Raw genomic sequence first — 20,533 nt, 5'->3', positions numbered from 1 at the left:
TTTGAAAAATGACTAAAATTTTAATGTCCCCCTTAAATGTAGTATATAGTATAAGGCTAAATAATCTATTTGGTAATATTTATAATGAGTAAATCAACATCTACGTAGACATCCAAGCAGCAATCAAGTCAGTACCTTCGTATCGCCCATCTGCCAGAAGTATCTTGGGAAGCAGTGTAGTAGTGGAAAGTGTTGTCAAAAGCAAGCAAATTTACTTCTACTGGTTGCCAGGTCACAAAGGCTTCGAGGACAATGAAATAGTGGACGAGACCCGAAAACGTCAACATTGGGAAACCAATGCATGAGACTGTATGAAAATGGTCGAAATACTAAGTGGTCATGTCTGTTGGCGATACACCCCCGCAGAATGGGCTGACAGATCGAGAAGACTGCGGAAAATGTCTACAACGAGGCACCAGGGAAACAGTGGAGCACAGTTCGTGCACTTGTCGGACCTAGCAACTGAACTGACCTAACCTAACTACTAACTTATAAAGAGCAAAAGAGATTCCTCAAGATCTTCAGCGAAGTCTAAGTTTTGACTATAGCAGTAGTCTTGAAAATAGCAATCGTATATTTAGATTTGGAGATCGTTCTCAGTCGGATTTTTAATGATACTCAAAACAATTTTTTTTTTAAACAGAAATATTGTACTTAGGGGATGTTCTAGTCTTAAAAATAAAAAAAAAATTTAGAATAAAACTTTTTTGTTTTTAAATTTAGCTAATTAAAAAAAATGTTTAAATGAGAATTTTGCAAAATTCGAATTACTTTCGGAGATAAAGGTATTTTGCTTACCCGGTATCCCACGATTTCTCAGATTCAGAATCGGTCAGATTTACCTGAAAGTTTTAGAGCGTCTATGCCTGGATTTATCTAAATCGCCAAATTTAAATTTTTACTATTTTTTAAAAATTCGAAACACTCAAAAAAACAAATTTTGTACCTTTTCAAACAAACGCCATTGCGTGAATTTTTTTCAGTTTTTCGAAAAAACCAGAAATAACTGATAAAAAATTGGATGTTAAAAATATAATTAGCCTTTTTTACTTCGTTTCAAAATTTTCTTGAAATTCATGCCTCTAAATTCGAATACTCTTTTATTTATTGAAAGATTGGAACTCTTAAGCAACTAGTTCTAATCTACTATGGGCAAAAGTTTCAAGGACCTTAAAAAATTAAAACCTTTTAAATTCAAAAGACTTTTATATCAATTTCGCCTGTATTGGTGCAAAGCTTTAAATTATATAGATTACATTTCAAATAAATAAATTTTATTTTTACATTTTCTTCATTTAAATGCGAGTTTCGTGCGTCTTTCGATTACAAAACGACCAAATTAGAGGTCAGTCCATTCGCTTTTTCTCAAATATTTAATTAACTAAGCAACAAATTTTAAAAACTATGCAAAGCTTGTTGGCCTTTGATGCTCATGTTAATTTTGACGCGAATTAGAAACGTTTAAGCGGCAAATTAATAGACCGACATTTGTTTTTCGAAAACCAACCCAAAATGTAAACACGCACATACACAGCACCGAGAAGGTCCCACATATATCACCCAAACTGCGCTTGTGCTGACCAACACCCAATGGGCATCGCAGCAATCACAATGGCATTGCAAGAGACCACCAGATTAACACTAACAGCCGTATCAATAACACCATTTGATATGAAAGCGTCTCATTGCGCCGTCGCCGCTGCCCTGAAACTTTAATTAATTGACCAAGGAATGTGTTAGCGCTGTCCGTCCGCGCTGCGACGGTGCCAGTGCGTTGGGCTACGCATGTTAAAAGCCAATCAGTCAAAGTAGCAGCAAACGCTAACTGCATGTGTGTGCGTAATGGCATTTGAACGAGTATTTATTTGAAACATCTAACAGCCGCAACAGCCTCATTTGTTAGCCTTCAAGCGGCGTGTGTGTGTGTGTGCGCGGCTATCACTAAATACCTTTATGTGGGTCGCGTTTCAACAATTTGTCGCCAACCGGGAGAGCTCGCCCGCACTCGCCGCCGTTGTGTGGAGCACACATTTCAGCGATAAGGCTGCCGTGCTTCGTGGTTCATTGTTGTAAGTGCTTTTTTGTTAGCTTTTTCATTCCACAAGTACACTCACAAGCGCGCGTCAACATTTGCCTTTCTTCTATGCGTGTGTGTGTTGTCTGGGTGAGCCACTTTGCTTGACCACCTTAGCGTTAATTTATGCGAAAAGGTGCTGCTATCAGCCGTAAGCTTACTTATGCATTTCTTTTGACCGCCAAGAGCGATGAGGCATAAAATTTTACAACTTAATTTGGTGTGCAATTGAGCGCTGTTTGACGCTTCCTGTTTTAATTGAAGGTTGTGCTTTTAATTTCGGTTGAATTGCTGTTAATTGGTCCGCGGCTTGCATGTGCTCCGATGCGCTTAGTTCTGGTGGCGTTTGTGGAACAAGAAAGCGGCCTTTGGCATTCTTCTTGCCAACGCCTGAGCATCGCAGTTTAAGTGGGGAAACTGTATGTAAATTTGAAATTAACTCTATATATTGAGTAGTCGAAAAATTCTTTTCGTATTTTGTCTACAGATGTCGTTGCAGTCGCATATCTCCTGTGCTACCAATCGCATTGTATCATGTCATATAGTGTTGGAAAGGTGAGATTTTAAGCTTCGTTTGCCCAAAAATAATTAAATTCAGGGAAGTTGAAACATTTAAAAGTTACAGTTGCTCAAAAATGAGTGAAAGTAATGCAGAAATTCGCTATATTTTGAAATTTTTGTATAAATAGGGAACATCGCTAAGGAACTTAACATTCATCATCAAACAGTTTTGAAGTATTTAAAACATAAAACAACAGAAGCTCGATGTTTGGGTACCAGATGAATTGTCTGTGAAAACTCATCAACATAAAGGGCTTCGCGTTCCATCAGGACAACGCTAAATCACACACATCTTTGATGACTCGGCACTCACTGGGAGAGTTTGGCTGGGAAAAGATCAAAAGATGCATCCACCATATAGCCCTGATCGTGCACCATCGAACTATTATTTGTTTTGGTCAATGCAGAACTCCCTTAATGGAGTATAGTTGGCTTCAAGAGAAGCCTGCGAAAATTACTTGTCGCAGTTTGGCGCTGAGGAACCAGAAAAGTTTTACACTGATGGAGTAATGTCTCTAGCGGAAAAATGGCAAAAAGTGGTCGACCAAAATGATACATATTTGGTTCATTAAACTTCATTATAAATATAAAAAAATATATAAGTTGAAGTTTGATTAGAAATACAAAAAGACTTTTTCGACTACCCACTTTTTGGACACCAATATTTTTGCTGTTTTTAAATTTTAAATTCATGCAAAAAAAGTTTACTAAAATTATTAACTTTTATTATTATCGAGTTTAAAAAGGAAACAAAAGACTAAAGCAACAAACTCGAGCAGCGCACACAGCGACGTTCTTTTTATCTTTTTATCAGTTCAGGCAGAAATGCCTTTGCGCGTAATTCAATTGAAATCTCCATTGAGCGTTTAATAATTATAAGATAGGCAGAAAACAGTGGCACTGCTGCAGCCCTCTAGCCTGAGCGTGCACCCGCGCATGAGCGTCATTCTAACACACCCTCGTCAAGTGACCGCGCTCATCCTGCTTCTGCTGTTGGCCGGTACGCGGGAACAATGCGTTTACACTGCACACATACCTCGCGATACTTATCGCTTTGATGTTGTTTTGACTTACAGACAAATGAGGCCAATTTGTCAATTGACGCTTGCGCTGAATGCGGCAGTGCGGGAATGCGGGAATGCGACCTGACCGAAAATTGAAACGGATACAGCAACTCAAGCAATAACAAAAGCAAACACATCGTTTAATAAGTATTTTGGTAGAAGCAAAGGTGTTTCGTAAGCGCTTAGTTGCAGCAGCCAGCGTTTTGTAAACATAATTCGCCCTGTTCGCTCACCTTATTTAACGCTGCGCATTTTATTTAGAACGTATGTGCCTTTAATGCCTTTCTTTGGGCCACTGTTCGCAGGATGGATGACCGCTGTCGGCGAGGTGTTCGAAAGAATGTGAAAAGCGTTGGAATTTTTAATGAAATTTCCATTTGACAGGCGTGCCTGCACACACATACGTGAGCGCACGTGTACGTATGTGTGTGTGAGCATTAATTCTAAAGCCTTTTCGACTGTCATATTAAAAGGATATCGCGGCTGCGAGCCGTGCGCGCGCTTTGGACAGTGATTAAGCGGAAATTAAATGGCATGGGTTTGTTGCGCATGCGCGTTCGTATGCGTGCGTTCTGTGAGTTATGCAGTGTGGTGAATGCGGCTGACGAGCGGTGCAGCAGCCACAGCGCTGAAGCGTGTTAACTGCTTACTTGCTTGACGCGGATGATGCTGATGCTGTTGACTAATATGCGATTAAAGTGAAAGATTTCGTCCAACAGCCGACGCACGCAAGAAGCCGCAGCACCAAAGCCAGCAACCAAACGCCAACTGTTTTGCATTGCATTCGCTGCTTTTTCATAATTTTTTTGACTCGTTTATTTTTTTCCCTCACATGTGTGTGTGTGTGCGTGTGGTGGATATCATGCGCGCATTAGTTGTTTCGCTTGGCATTAAATGCATTGAAATGGCATGAAAGGAGGCGTGCTCCATGCTGAGTTGATGAATGCGTTCTGGCTGATGTTCGGCTTTGCCCGGTATGGACATGTTTGGTAAATGAGCAAGATTAATATTTTTAATTCAACAATCATCTGCGCTGATGTGTGCCAGAAGTTGTGCTGTCTGTCAGCTGGCTGCCACGCAGTGCGCGCTATTGCCATTTAAACCCTTTGCTAACTCCTGCTCTTGTGCTTCTTAGCGTCTGCAAAAGTTGAATATCAACTTGAAGGCTCAAAATTGAAAACAGCAGTTTACAGAATGAGCGCAGAATTAATGGATTTCCTATAATTTTTCTTCCTTTTATTGTAAGTCAAGGGGTTTCGAAAAAGTGAGTAGCTTTTTAAGTCATATATTTTATGTTGCACCAACAGTGGGTAACCAGAATTATTTCAGTAAATATTGGGTAGTCGACTAATTTTGCCATTTTCCGCCAAAGACATTAATCCATTAGTGCTAAAATTTCGAAATTTTCTCGTTTTTGAACAGCTGTAATTTTTTTCAAAACACGAAAATACTTTTTCGACTACCCAATATTTATACCGTAGTTTTAATTCCAGCACTTTTTAAATATAGTTGTGTATTCTAATGGTGTTAACTGATACTCCACATACATATTGTACAACGTCTTTGTCCTCTTCCGCCCCCCTCCCCTCAATCGCAATCAAACTTCTATTAGCAATATTTCTCTTTTCACTGAATTCAACTCCCGTTGGCTTGGAATTTCTCAAGCTTGTTAACCATATGTCAACTGTCACCGAGCGACAGTAAATCCGCGTAAAACCCCAACAAAACTGAACACGAAATCAAAAACAACAACATCCAAACATCATGAGATCCGCCTGCCTTCAACAGCTTTTCAAATGTGCTCGAGTCATATCTGTGCCATAGCCACAGGAGCAGCATACACACACACACACACAGACAACAATTAGTAAGGCACAGATTAATTTCAGAAATAAAATAAAAGCAAACAAATCAACATAAAAAATGCAAAAAGTAAACCATTTGAGAGGTAACTCATTAGGCGGCGTAACGAATGCGCCAAGGGCGATCTGGTTGCAGCGCTGCCGCCGATGCCACCAGAACGCTATAAAACTCCACAGTTCCCTCCCAGCCGGCGCGCGGTCTCCTTTATCCACATGCCAATGACAATGGCGAAGAATGATCGCTCGCGGCCACGGCAGCTGCTGTAAATGCCAAGTTGCTGCGGAGTCAAGCCATTTAGTTCGTCACTCACTCGCTCACTCAATCAACTGCGCTGCCCGCGCGGCCTTACTTTGTTGCTCGTTGCACTGCAACGCTTTGGGTGGCCCGCGCGGTTGCGGATCCGCGGTTGGCCGACAGCTCTGGCGCGCTGTTTTGCTGCCTTGCTGCTATCAGTTTGACTTGGCGTGAATTTGTTAACTTTTACTTAAGCTCTTTTTGACATTTGCAGCAGCCACAAATGGGTAAATAAAAAGGCAGTGCTAATAACAATGTATATGCATATATATACGTATATATCGAAATACATATTCATAAGGCGCTGAAGTGAAAGACTGGCGCGAAGAGAAAAAAGAAAACTTCGGCGTGACAGCGAGATAAATGACAGCTTCGTGTGCACAAGAATGATCATCGTTAGCTACGAGTGATCAATTTTGTTATTGTTATTATTATGTCGCATAATTCTACGGAAAGCTAATCCTAGCGATTGACAGAAGTGACAACGCCAGCCGAGTCAATGAACGCCAAGCGTCGAGATATATTTTTCCGTTTATTGCCTTTATGATCTTTTTAATTGTGGGCGAATGACGTGATTTGTAATACAGTTAGGAACATAAAAAAGGGTTTGAGCACTCTTTCGTTTGCCGATTGCTTTCTCCATTTCCATGTAATTTCCGTTTAAATCGGAAAGTCTTAGTTTATTCTGAAGTATAGATGCTGTCGCTTCGCAGTATCTGATTTCGACTATCGGCAGACAAAGACACTACGAGGGTGTGATATGAAAATATGTTCTTTAGTAATACAGTGGCCATTCAAAGGTGGAAATATGTAGAGTTATATGTCTCAAAAATATTACATTTAAGATGGGAGCTGATTACGTCCTGCTCACCTGAAGGTCATTCGTTCCATTTCTCTATGCAATAACAATTTCAAAAAATTGAGGTATAAAATGAGAGAAGGCTGTAAAAGAGGTTTTGAGGTCCCTAATGCCTGCTTTTGGATGTTACAAACGTCTTGTGGTTCGTTCAGAGTTTAATATTAAATAGGAAGTGAAAGACTTGGGGTAAGGGAAAATAGCATAATCAATACAAAATCGAAAAATTAATTTTGTCATATTCATATTTCTTCACAAATTGTTTCTACTGTCTGGTCAAAAGTCCTGATGGAAGTTTCTTTCTTGAAAAGAGCCATAAAAAAGATTACACGCTCTGTGAGCTCATCGATACTTAAGCATTTCTATTGAAATCATAAACTTTTGAGTCTTATCTCAAGGGTGACTTATTTGCATTACTTAATAAAATATTCAAACCGGTTATCAAATGTATATTTTTCATTAAATCAGAGTCACATACCCTAAAACCCTCTCTAACTTAAAGCGAGCAGCAAATAAGAAAAGCCCGCAGCCATTACTGGAATGAGCTTGCTATTCTATTGCAAATGATGCACGATTTTCAAATCCATAAAACTTTCACAAACATTATAACCGTAAACTTGCGTTCTTATCTTTTACTATGCGGACACAACTTAATGCGATTTCGTATTTATTGCAAATGTGGCCTTTCTTTGGTCATTTGACCATTTCGCTATTTTAGCAAATTCTATTTACTATACACAATACCCACAAACACACGCGCAGCAAGTACACATGCACACACACAGCGGCGAAGGTAATGCCGCCATCAGACTCGGGCTGGTGGTGCACGCAAGTGAATGGACCGCATATGACTCGGAAAAATTGGTACAAAAACAGTCAGCACATTGGCTAAATTGCGCGGAAGGAGTGGAGTGGCGTTTGCATGAGGCAATTTAAGGTTGAAGTGCATATGTAAATCCTTTAAGATAAGCCGCAGAGGAACACAGTGACAGCAGCGAAACTAAAAAAGTAACGGAGGAATTGACCAAATGCGTTGCATAAACCCGAAATAAATAAGATATAAACCAGAAGCTGAAGCTGAAGCAGAAGAAAGTTTGCGGTCGCAAAAGTAAAAGGTAATTTTCTAAGTTTCACAAATCACGTTCCACTGAGGCGCTGCCGGACACGGGGGTGCCGGCAAATCTTATTGGTTGTTATGCAACCAATGCTGCCACTTCCCCTGCCGCTGCTACTGCGGCACACCAGTTGGCATGTGTGCAGGTGTGTGTGTGTGTGTTTGCGCTGAGGCTGCATGCCCTATAAACCTTTTGTAAAAATCCTTTTTGTGTCCACAACTGTGATTTGCAATATTAGGTAGCTAAGCAGCAACAACAACAATGCGTAAATAAAAAAAGTTGAAACAAAGTTTCGATTTATTTGTGTTTTTTCTATTTGTAACGGACACTTCTTTGCAAATATGAGTTGCAAGTTTTGTGCGAACGTGGTCAAAATTAACCGCAGTGACCACAAAGGGTGCTTGGAAAGGTAACTAAGCTTGTTTCAAGCAGAAAACGCGCTTTTAAAGTAATTAAATAATTTCAATAAAAATTCGGAATTTTTTTCAATTTTCCTTTATTAATTGGAAAAATAAGAATATATTTTATCTATTATAAAGTAAATTTTTATTTCTGAAAATCTTCAGGGCATTATACATCTTTTAACGGGGCTTCTGGTCGAAAAAAATAAAAATAAAACTAATTTTTTTGCCTGATTTGATAGTTCAGATATTAAAAAAAAAAAAATATCTCCGTAAAGCTGATTTTTAAAAATTTTGGATTTTGAAAAATTTTAATTTTAATTACTTTTAAAAAATTCTAAAAGTCAAAAAAAAAAGGAGTAATCAAGCTTTTTACGCTATTTTTTGCTTTTTTTCCGGCAAAGGTCAATCCGATAGCCGCAACTTTACTAATGATGATGACAAGGTCATGTCAACCAGGGATCACTATTTATTGCAGCTCCCAATCCACCGGCCTGTAATTCGAAAATTTTTAGTTTTTATTTTTAGTTTCTTATATTCCCTAGATATCAATTAAAGTCATATAAAAAATCAATAGCAAACAATGTTTCTCATTTTTTATCTTAAATTTTGGCGTCTAGACTAGAAAACCCCTTAAGTAGATAGAGAGATGTTTATTACTCTCAAAAACAATTATAATTTTTAATTGAAGCTTTGAAACATAATACAGACTGATATATTTATTCAATAGATTTTTTAATTACTGTATTTTTTTAACAATTCTTCCGCTTTTTCTCTTCGTATCACCCTGTTAAAAACTATTCCTTGAAAATTTGTGTTTAGAACTTTTTTGCTTGGCTTACAGCAACTGCTGTCGCTTCTCCCAATTTCCGAAATTGCTTCGCATAATTTGCCAGAGCATCCTTAAAATTTCATATGCGCATACGAGAAGTTTTTCATCTTCCACTTTTATTAGTTCTTTTCTTCTTCAGATTTGTTTGCAAATGCCACTAATGCTTGAAGGGCGGTGGAATGGCCATTTTAGGTTTGCATTAGGAAGCAATAACGGAATTAGTTTTTCCCTTGTTCACCAACGTCCATTGCAAAAGCCATGTGCCACAACATTCCACATTTCAAAGTTATAAATTTTTCTTTTGGTAAATAACACATTGTAATGCCACAATGACCGTTTCAAGGAAAAAGTAATAACTTTATGACAAATCTACCTGATTTGATTAAATTTCGAAAGCGAATGTGTGCGCGTACATCTACAGCTGCCTCTGCTTCGTTGAGAGTTAAGTACGTTATCCACCTCATATATGTATGTATTATATGCACATTGCTATTATGGCATGAAGATCGCCATGGAAATAATTGCATAAATAGTTCGGTACAAAGTTCGAGATTTTACAAACGAGTACATTCTCTTAAGGATTTAAAAAGGAGCTTAATTTCTTTTATATAATTTGGGAGTCTAAATTCCACGTCTTTGTTGAGACCCATAAGTCTCTCAAAGGCTTGTGGACTGAATGAGCCAATTTTGTAGATTTATCTATTGGTGACCGCTTCTTGGAATAGCTTTCAACCGAGATCTCTACTAATGACCTTCCGTCTGCTGATCACATACACATATCTGGCATATGCAGATGTTCATATGTCAACATAAAATAATTTCTTCTTTATTCCAGCGGTATGACTGTGTTCGAATGTCGGCTTGCACGCTCCAAGGTAACTGTCAAACAGCGAAAATTACCACCAAACGATCCATGGCCGCAACATCTCCGCCCTCTTGCACTCAAAGTAAATAACCATATACTTAAACACACATAATGTGTACATACATATACATATATGTATGTAGATACTAGAGTGTGTGTTGTGCAACGCCGGCCGCTGTTAAGAATTCATTGAATTGTGTTTTAACGCTGCTGATTGCATCTTTTGTCGCATTTTCATGTTTTGATGTGGCCATACAATTTGGCCTCAAGTGCGGCGGCCAGCTACTACGGGCTTCGACGGCAAAGTGCTTGTCAGACACGCAAGCGGCCGCGTTATTTGTACATATGTGGAAGCAGCGGATATCAGCGCTGTGAGATCGGTCGAGGCGTAGTGCATCAGACATCGCGTGTCATGTGTCAACACGCCACTGCCCGCCTATGTGCACGAGTACATAACATAATGGGTGTTATGTATACGGTTTAAAATGCATACCTCCATGTACATATCTTTGACGTGAACTTAGACGCCATTATTCATGAGAAATAAATTAATTTCACCAGCATTTTCCGCTCACTGCGATATTTACGAAAATGGCGGCCAATGGCGGTAGGCTTGCCTCTGCCCTGTTGGACGATTGTTTAGTGCATTTACAAAGGCGAACTTGCATTCGAAGTCGCAAGCATTTAAGTTCATGGTTTTATACAAAATATGTGTTCAAGTTATTTTTGAATCGACTGCCGTTCCGTTCAAAATTAATACCCATCTCCTTTCGGGAACCAATAATCCAAACATATTTCTGCAAAGAAGTAATTGCACATAAATTGCTTTAGCCTTTCAAAGTCGGCTTTGAACTTGCGCCAGTCGTTCCTCCTTTTTGCTGTTGGGCCAAATGGAGATTCCAAGTGCAGCCGATCCTTCTTCTCCTGGCTTTCCAACGAAATGGAGGTCTCTTCCTCCGCATCCCCCTGCGGGTACTGCATTGAACACTCTCAGTGCCGGATTGTTTTCATCTATTCGGACGCCATGACATAGTCAGCTTAGCCGCTTCCTTTTAATTCGCTGAACTTGTCAACGTCGTCGTATTTCTCGTACAGACGTTCCATCGACTGCGGTATTCGCCGTTGCCAATGCGCAAAGGACCATAAATCTCTCGCAAAATCCTTCTCTCGAAAGCTTGTAGTGCCGACTCATCAGATGTTATCATCGTCCATGCCTCATATAGCAGGACGGGAATAATGAGGGACAAATAGAGTTTGGCCTTTGTTCGTCGAGAGAGGACTTTACTTCTAAATTGTCTACTCAGTCCGAAGATAGACGAAGTTATGACTTTCAACACTGACGTGGGAGCCTAGTCGCGAGTGCGATGACTGTTTGTTTGATGACAGGAGCTATTTCGTCTTGATATATTCACTCCCAGACCCGTTTTCTTCCCTTCTTTGTCCAAGCTGGAGAAAGCGGAACTATCGGCGCGGTTGTTATGGCCAATAATATCGATGTTATCGGCTTACGCCAGCTGTTGTAGACTCTTGTAGAAGATTGCACCTTCTTTATTTAGCTCTGCAGCTCGAATTATTTTCTCCAGAAGTAGATTGAAAAAGTCGCACGAAAGGGAGTCGCCTTGTCTGAAGCCTTGTTTGGCAGCTTTGAAATCGACGAAGAGGTGAGAAAAGTCAATCCTCTTTTCACTGGTCTTTTCCAGGATTAAACGCATAGTGAATATCTGGCCAGTTGCTGATTTTCCAGGCGAAAAGCCACACTGATAAATTCCAATCAGTTTTTTGACTGTGGGGTTTAATCTTTCACAAAATACGATAGAACTTAATATGCGATGGTGAGGAGGCTTATCCCACGGTTTTTGAGGCTGATTGTGGGTCTCCCTTTTTTATAGATTGGGCAGAGCACACTTAAATACCGTATTCTACAAAGAAGCTGATGTATGCTTCCTATAAGTTCTTCGCCGCCGTATTTGAATAGCTCGCTGGTAATCCATCGACCTCCACCGCTTTGTTGTTCTTCAAGACGGGTAATGGCTTTTCGAACTTCCTCATGGTCGGGCAATAGAACGTCGGCTCCATCGGCTGGAGAGGTATTCATATAGAGAAGTATTCATGTAGATCACAAATTAAAAATGAAAACAGAGTCTTAGTCAAATAAATACAAACACAAAGAGTGTGAAATTTTCGTACAATTATAGCAAAGACGTTGTCTTTACCGTAGGTATTTGTATGCGCGTTCATACCTTCTGCACTAAGATATAATTTTCCACATGACGAATACCTTAAGTGCCATTCGAAGCCACCAGTCACATTCTTACTTCGAGTAATGCATACTGCAAACGATTTATAACCATAAAAGCTCACCGCGGACTATACCTGACAGCAACGCCCACAGTCAATTGGCGGGCGATATGGCGAACTGTCAAACGGTGAGCTGTCAGTTTGACAATTCCGTGGCAATCGCGCTAATCTCCACGGCGGCGTCAGCCAAAATCAGACAAGGCGTCGGAGCACCTTTATTTACGTGCAATGCGCCAGCTGGATGCCCTCCTACACATTCGCGGTCATTAGCTGTCACGGGGCGCTGTTGCAGTAGATTAGCGGTAAATGCCAGCGAAACACTTCAAAGTCGACAAGTCGATTGTAAAAATCACTGAGTGCATCCTTATCGAGTGCAACTGTAAATTGCCTTTGGATGTGCTTGGCTGCACGGCAAGTGGCCGCCGCAATGGCAGTTGCAGGGGCAGTGATGCCTGGCGCTCAGGAGACGCGCTTCAAACGCATTGGACGTTTAGTGGCAGGCTGCCGTGATTGATGTGACGTAACAGATCGTTTGTATGCAAATACATTGCCGCTAAACTACTGAAGTAACTCGTTCCGAATGGTTTGTGTGTGTGTATGTTTTGGTATGTGTCATCCGAAAGCGTGTTTTTATCGTGATTATTTCAAGCGTAGTTCGCCTGTTTTGATTAAAAATGTAAATTCGCATTCATACAGGCGATTCTAGCTAACGCATTTGTTGCAGATGTGGCATGTGTTGCAAGTACTTTTCTATTTATTTTTTTTTTGGTTTGCAAATATCTACTATTTGCCAAAATGAACTTAATATTATTCAGTTATTTGCGGTGGCAACTTCCTTTATGACACTCATTTACCGTTAGCAGCTGTAGGCAAGCGTCTAAACCGCGCCAACATTCACACCAACATTTGTAGCCAATCGTTTTATGTGATCCCCAAAGGAGTACATGGAAACATATTCATATGTAAGTATGTGCATATGAGAAAAGAAACATTGCTTTTATAAAAAAAAAAGTGAACTCTGGCTTTGACAGCAAACATCGTGCTCTCAATAAAAGTAGGAATATTGCGCAATCTTTCAGTCACATCAAGATTTCTCGTGCCTTGTAATTTTTACAGTCTCTGTTGGAAAGTAATTCGTACTTTTTCTAAAAGACACTTTGCACAACCGATTAATTGCTCTGCTGCCACTATTGATGCGCCTGTGGGCTGCAACGTAGAAAAAACGCAATTTAGAGCGCCGCTTTTCGTTTTTTTTGTGTTCCAGTTTGGAAACTGCAGCCAAGTTATGCTTCAGAGACTCTCAAGCCATAAGAACTGCCTTGCAATGCGCAAAAAATTTATCACTGACAAAGCGTAAATTACATTTCGATAGAAGAAGAATATATACATGTAGGTGGCGTGCTTTTAGGCGATTTACATATGTCCATGTTTCGACTGTATTGTCCAAGCATACTAATTACTTAACTATTAATTTCAAAATTGAGCGAATTTCGATAGGTTCTACGGGCTCACAATCGATACACAAGACACTTCTGGCCGATATGTGAAACGGGGTTGCTGTCTTTATTGCTGCTTGGATGTCTGCGTAGAAATTAACAAGGTCATTATAGCAAAGACCACAGCTTGAAATATAATACTGTGTTCCAGGAGCTTGAAATGCTGATTTATGCCTAACTATGGACGTAATATCTCCGCACCAATTCTGTCCTCTATTTTCCAGCCATCCGTATCCATTGAACCTGAACTCTTTCTATTGGCGGTGAGTAGATATCCGAACTCCTGTCCACCTGCATTGTAGAGCAATACTATCCATGTAGCACCAGTGCATGAGAGAGGTAGAAAGATTCCAGGTTGCAGGTGCATGAAGGTACGCATATAACTCATTACTGGCCTTTCTCACTATATCTTCCATGTTTTGATTCCACAGCTGTTTGCTGTCCAAAATACCTCAAGGGACTCTGTGCGGTCTTTTAGAGAGAGTTATATACTACTTATCGAAGGGAGTCTCCATGAAAATATTTAAATTTCTATCAAATTAATATTCGTGTTCCTCATTGCCTAGAGAAATTATCTACAACCCCAAACCTATACATTCCCATAAATATTGCTGTTCTGTTGAGTTTTTCCCCGCAAAACTAATACGGCTGTGTGAACTGACGTTGAGCAATATCAAAAGCTCCGCCAGGACCAAGAAAGACCTCGCCGAGCAGTTCGATACCTAACGAGGTTTCAGACAAGACGACTCCCCATCGTGTGACTTCTTCAATCTTCTGCTGGAGAGAATAATTTGAGCTGCAGAGCTGAATAGAGACAGTACAATCTTTTATAAAAGAGTGAAGCTGCTGGCGTACGGCGATGGCATCAATGTCATTGGCCTCAACACCCGCGCCATTACATCAGAAGGATGTGAAGCAAACGTGTCTGGTAGTGAACGATGACAACATCTGATGAGGCGACCCCAGTAAAGAAACAGAAGATTTGAGAAATATTCTCGTCTAATTTGTTAACATTGATCACTTACAAGTACTATAAAGACGGTCTTGGCTTATCATAATTTAGTAGTAAAAATTTTTCGAAACTTTTTCATATGGTTTGCAGGCATCATATAATTACGTTTACCATTTAGTCTTAAACACTTGACAATCAACAAAAAAACCACTTCCCATCACCTGGCTTTTTCACATGCAATTAAGTCAAATAACATAATTCTTTCATAACTGTATATGATATTTTCTCAGCATACTATATTTCACCAACGCCTTGCGCCATCGTTTTGGCATGATCATCAGCGTCATCATCAACGGCATCATAAAAAATAGCGCTTAAATCTGACGTTTACCACCTCGAAACATTTGCATTTGATGTCGGCTGGCCGGTCGCCGCATTTGATGCTGCCACGTCGGTTGGTGGCAGTTTATGTGGCCGCTGCTGTCGTTTGACGATTTGGTTGCATGCAACAGCGTGTGATGATCCCGCCCGCTTTCATGTGGTTTGGCAGCGAGTGTGTTTAGATTTCTTCAGTCTATCTTTTATGTCTACTTTATGTTCGTGAATGTGAGTGACTGTGTGTAGGCGCGGCGCAGCCAGCACCGTGCGCCGATACTTTTTTATTTCCTCTTTAATATGCATGGCTTTTTGATGTGGTCGCTATGGCTAATATCAAAGCGGCAAGGAAAACTTAAATAAATACTAAATATTGCTTTTAATTGTGCTTAATTATGGATTATGTTATATAAAGACATTTGTCAGCTGAATACTTGTAATGACAGTAATTTGACGCTGACAACTTATTTTACTTTACTTGGACATGACTTAGAGTCTCCAGAAGAAATGGTGGATTTCACAAACCTGCGATGTAATTGACTACTTTTTCCAATTAACAATTTACATATTCTTTATTTTAATTTTTTTTTGCCTTTTTTTGGTTTTACGCTTGGACCACACACACCACAGCCCCACCATTGTACGCACCGCTATGCCAACACCCACTAAGCAATCAAACAAAACAAATTCGGATAGAGATCTTCATTAAACACAGTGACAACGCAATGTTTATTAAATATTAATAAATTACAAGCAAATAAAAATCGAACAATAACTGAATAAAAAGCAATAAAACTCGAAAAGAACGGCAGCGTTTGGCTGGCTTTACCAAAATTATCACAATCGTCCAATCGAACATACACACTCAAGGCGGTTAACTGCTCTCATGCATATATACTCTTATGCATTAGCAATTACAATGCAACAACACAGCAAATACCCATAATTTTCCATAAAAGTCAACAAAGCGGTCCATTGTCCGCGCGCCTATCAACAAAACGCGCGGGTGAGCCACCATTGTGCGGACTCAACCGAAATTCAGGTGAATACAATCGCACAAATCGAAATAAAGGCGTAAATACAAAGTCATTTTTCTGGGTAAAACCACCTAGACGAAACAGGTTGACAATTGTCACGTTGGACCTCCACGCACACACACACACACCCTGACTTCGGCACCACAACAGTTCTAAGGCTGAGGATCACACCTTTCTCTTGACGTTGGAAAGTGCTGGGACAATAACTGTGCCTTTGTGCAGCGATCAACGCGCAAGGTGCTGAACGCAGACTCATCCGCAGTCCTGCGTAATGTGTCATGTGATTAATGCGTTCCGGGCAGCAATCCTTGTAATTTAACAGCAACACGACAACGACGAAGCGATTGAAACATAGATGGCCGGAATATTGTTGCTGTGAGACAGTGTGGCTGCGATTTGCCAGCTTATTGACAATCAATGAAGATCACCACACGGAAAGAAAGGAATGATTGAGCCTCTTTGTTTTCGCTCGAATCATGTCACAACTGCTATGTGTAAACAATAGACAGTGTGGAACCACTGCGAACGAAGAGGGTGCAAACGAAATGAGACGGTAATACGGATGATCTTATCACCGACACGATCACCAAGATCACCAATACAGCGTGCACCTATATACATACATACGCAATCGTTTTGGTGTGGTTCATTGGAAATACGAAGACACAATGAATTGGTGCGAGTATGGAAAATCTCTTTGTGGGCAATCGTTCGATTTCGTTTTTATTAATAAAAGCCATAAAATTTTGATTGCACAGCAGGATTGTTGTACCCTGGATTTTGCCCGCTCATTCGACACGGCTAATCACGGCCAACGCGCACACTTTAAATGAAATGTTTAATTTTTCGTTATAAATGTGGGCACTGCCTTCACCCCAGATTGTAGAATGCTGGGAAGTATTGAAATCGATTTCACATGGCTGTCGATACGCTCTTGCCTCCGCAGCCGCAGCAGCGTGCGTTTGCCACATATTCTATTCCAAACATCGCTTCACTCAACATAGAGAGGACCTTAGAGGATGTGTGTAAATAATTGAAATATCATCTACTTAATTCAGAACAGGCAGGATTTGCAGGTGAAAGCAATGACTCTCAGCTGATCTTATCGTTAATATCTGCGCCCAGATCGTTATTCTCGAAAATTTTAAGCAATTACGGGACAATTTTTATATTTTTTATAAAATAATTCCAGGTATCAGGTATTATGCTTCGCCAGACAAAGTATAGCCAGGACATCAAAATAGCGGCAAGTTGTTGCGGAATCTCTCGGCAAAGACAAGTGATCTTGAAGTCTTTAGACCGAATGACGCTTGGACCCTGAAGTTGGCGTAAGAAGAACCAGGCGAGTACTCACACATTATCTGTTATCGATTTGACACAACATATCACTTGGAACACACCTGCGCCTTAAAAAACGATTTTCACATGTAAACACATGAAATCTTGCCACTCTAGATACAACGGTTTGTATGTAAATATGCGGGGGATAAGCAAAACGAAGCGAGCAAACTGTGGAGGCGTGCCAAGAGAACAACTCGCATCAGCAACTTTAACGTCACCATCGACATCGCGCCATCATCGGCATTATCAGCGTAACTGATCTGTAGATCGAGCATTGACGATCAGCAGCGCACGGCCGCAAATCAAAGCACAACAAAAACAATGCAAAACAAGTCAAAGCGAATGCCGACAAAGTAATTTCAACGCTTTCTAGTTTGCTTTGCCAAGGCGAAATGCCGAGCAGGCGGTTGCCATAATTCGCACACATAAGACGCGATCCGCTGGCGTGTCGATCTGCAGCGAAGGCGTTTACAAATTTCAAAAATAACAAATGCGCCGCAAATGTTGCAAGAATGAATGTACATACACAAGCTAGTAGGTGCATAGGTATGTGAATTGACGCCAAGCTGCGCTGAGAATGTGGCGGCGTGGCCGGTGGAACAATTTTCAGCTGCTGATCGCACTGCGATCTCGATTCGATTAATTTTCGCATTAAGATTTCTACCACGAGCCGGCATGTGTTTGCTCTTGTTGTTGCAAGCAGATTTGTGGCTGCTTTTCGCAAATGATCAAAACAACTCCGCCCGCCAACGCCGCAAACGCAGCGAAGGCAACAAATGAGCAGCGATCAACGATCGGCAATCGCTAATCTCGCTTGCAATTCGTTGTGCGCGGAAGCGCTGTGTTCTGTAGCGAATATTGCCACTAACCGACATATATATAATATATATGTACTGTATATGTATGTATATATCTATATATGGTATATGTGTAGCAGAGTCGTGTAGAATTGTGGGCGCGGTAATGGAATCAAATTAAGCAAGTGAGTGTTGCAACCTACCAACGACTGTAACGAAGTGCTTGAATAGCTGTGGCACGATCAGCAACTGATCGCAGACAATATAGATAAGACGCAGCTCATGTATTAGCACGAATCCAAGGATACCAGTGTGGATTATGCAGAAATTTATGTAAATAAGTGTGGTAACTCTGGTTTCGTTTAAGGCTTGTAGTTGAGTTTGCATAATTGATTTGGCCAAGATCGATAGCGATCCAATCGTGGTGACATTGTGAACTTGTAGAGTGGCTTTAAACTATAAAAATGCTTGATTGACGACATGCTTATGATATTCTAAATATGAAATCATATTTTAAACTGGAAAATGTACGCTTAAATATTAACACGATTTTTCAAAGTTTTGCAAGGCTGCTTAACGAAATCAAATATCGTTAGAACTTTAACGGTAGTAACTGCTCTGAGCTATTTTTTTCAACTATCCATTGCTAGATATTTTGAGAATTACTTATACTCGCACACGAAGCAAATTTTGTGGCATTGCTGTGGAAAAAACAAAGTAATTTTGCTGCACGAAAACAAGAGCGACATCTGTTACTAATGTCGGACGCTCTCGACCTCCAGCTTATGCACTACACCGTCAATTGATGGCAATAAAACTGAAATATGCTTGTTTTGCGGTAAGGAAAAGGACATAATGGCGCGCACGCATAGAATATTGGCAATTTGAAAAACGTTCTCCGGTGTGTTGTGTGTGTTCTCGCCTCTTCTGGCCGCTTCCATGTCGCATTTAGTGCGTAGGCAACAAACAAAGAAATAAAATTTAATAGTAACATGCCACATGCCACATGCCGCATGTCTCATGGCGTATGCATACACGGCTGAGCTTATGTAAGCACTTTTCAAAAAGCAAAAAAAAAAAAAAAAATACAATAACACTGTCATTGCGACTGAAATAATCCTTTCAAAGCATAAACCGATTTCAAAACTACAAATTGCCGAATTCTTGCTAAATTACACTTCGCTTGTGTGAAGAAATGAAACTAGAAACTTATGCAAATAGTGTGGAGGGCGTTGAATCGCCTCATATGTGAGTGGATGTGTGCAACAAAATTATTTTTTTTTTTTGGGTACAATTTTTTCTTGTTAAATATTTTGTCTAATTATTCTTAGAAATATATGTTTTTCTTTGATATTCAGCGTTTTTAGAGAAGTTTAATGCTAGACGAATGCCGGAGGGGAAATATACAACTGTGGTTTTGGCCTTAGAAAAGCCATTTTACTCATAACAACATTAAATGGGAGTTAAATCATAGTTTTTCTGTGTCCACAAAGGCCAAACCTTTCAGTAGAAGCCAAACGAAAGGAGCCAATACTTCAACTTCAATCGCAGACAAAGAGCTCGAGTTGCCGGGAGAAACGAGAGTGACCCTTGCGCTGTTTCGTTAAACTCCTACTTATCCAGAATAAACCCCCGAAATATTCAATATATGTACTGCGTGCAATGAGTCTCCGCATTACACTGGCCAACTCCTTGCATGCCCCACCAACCCTACTCATCTAACACACCTCTCTCTCTATCATAATGGGGACTAGGTACCCTTTAGAGCAACAACAACAGCCAATACTTCAACCCCGGAATGTGAGGGACAGAGCTCAATTTGTTGAAGGGCCAGTTGAAATGTGGTCCGACAAATCGAAATTTGTTTTATTTGGTTTTCAAGGTCATCCAGAGAATGCACCATGACCAGAAACGCCATATTTATTCCCAGATATTTTTCCCGAACGGAGGTGACAAAATCACCGTCTTCTCTTGCTATGGCAATATATTGAATAAAAAAAAACTTTATGCCCATTGTACGTTGAAATAATGGAGTTGTCTATGATATCATAGCTAGAATGCAAATTGACCCTGAAATGGTCCATCAACAAGACAACAACCCCAAGTATACCAGCAAGTTGGAAAAAATCTGGTTTACTTCAAACGAAGTGGAGTTTATGAGCAGGTCGTCTTAGTCAACTGACTTTATTGCAATTGAGAATATTTGGATAGAGGTCAAAGCTGTAAGGAGAGAGAACCTGTCAAATTCGAAACAGTTAAAGAGCGTTGTGAAGGAAGCGTGGAAGGTCATTTCTCTAGAAAAAATAGGCGGA

Source organism: Bactrocera tryoni, chromosome 2 (assembly GCF_016617805.1).
Source record: "Bactrocera tryoni isolate S06 chromosome 2, CSIRO_BtryS06_freeze2, whole genome shotgun sequence".
NCBI classification, from domain to species: Eukaryota; Metazoa; Arthropoda; class Insecta; order Diptera; family Tephritidae; genus Bactrocera; species Bactrocera tryoni.
This window is presented reverse-complemented; position numbering follows the sequence as displayed.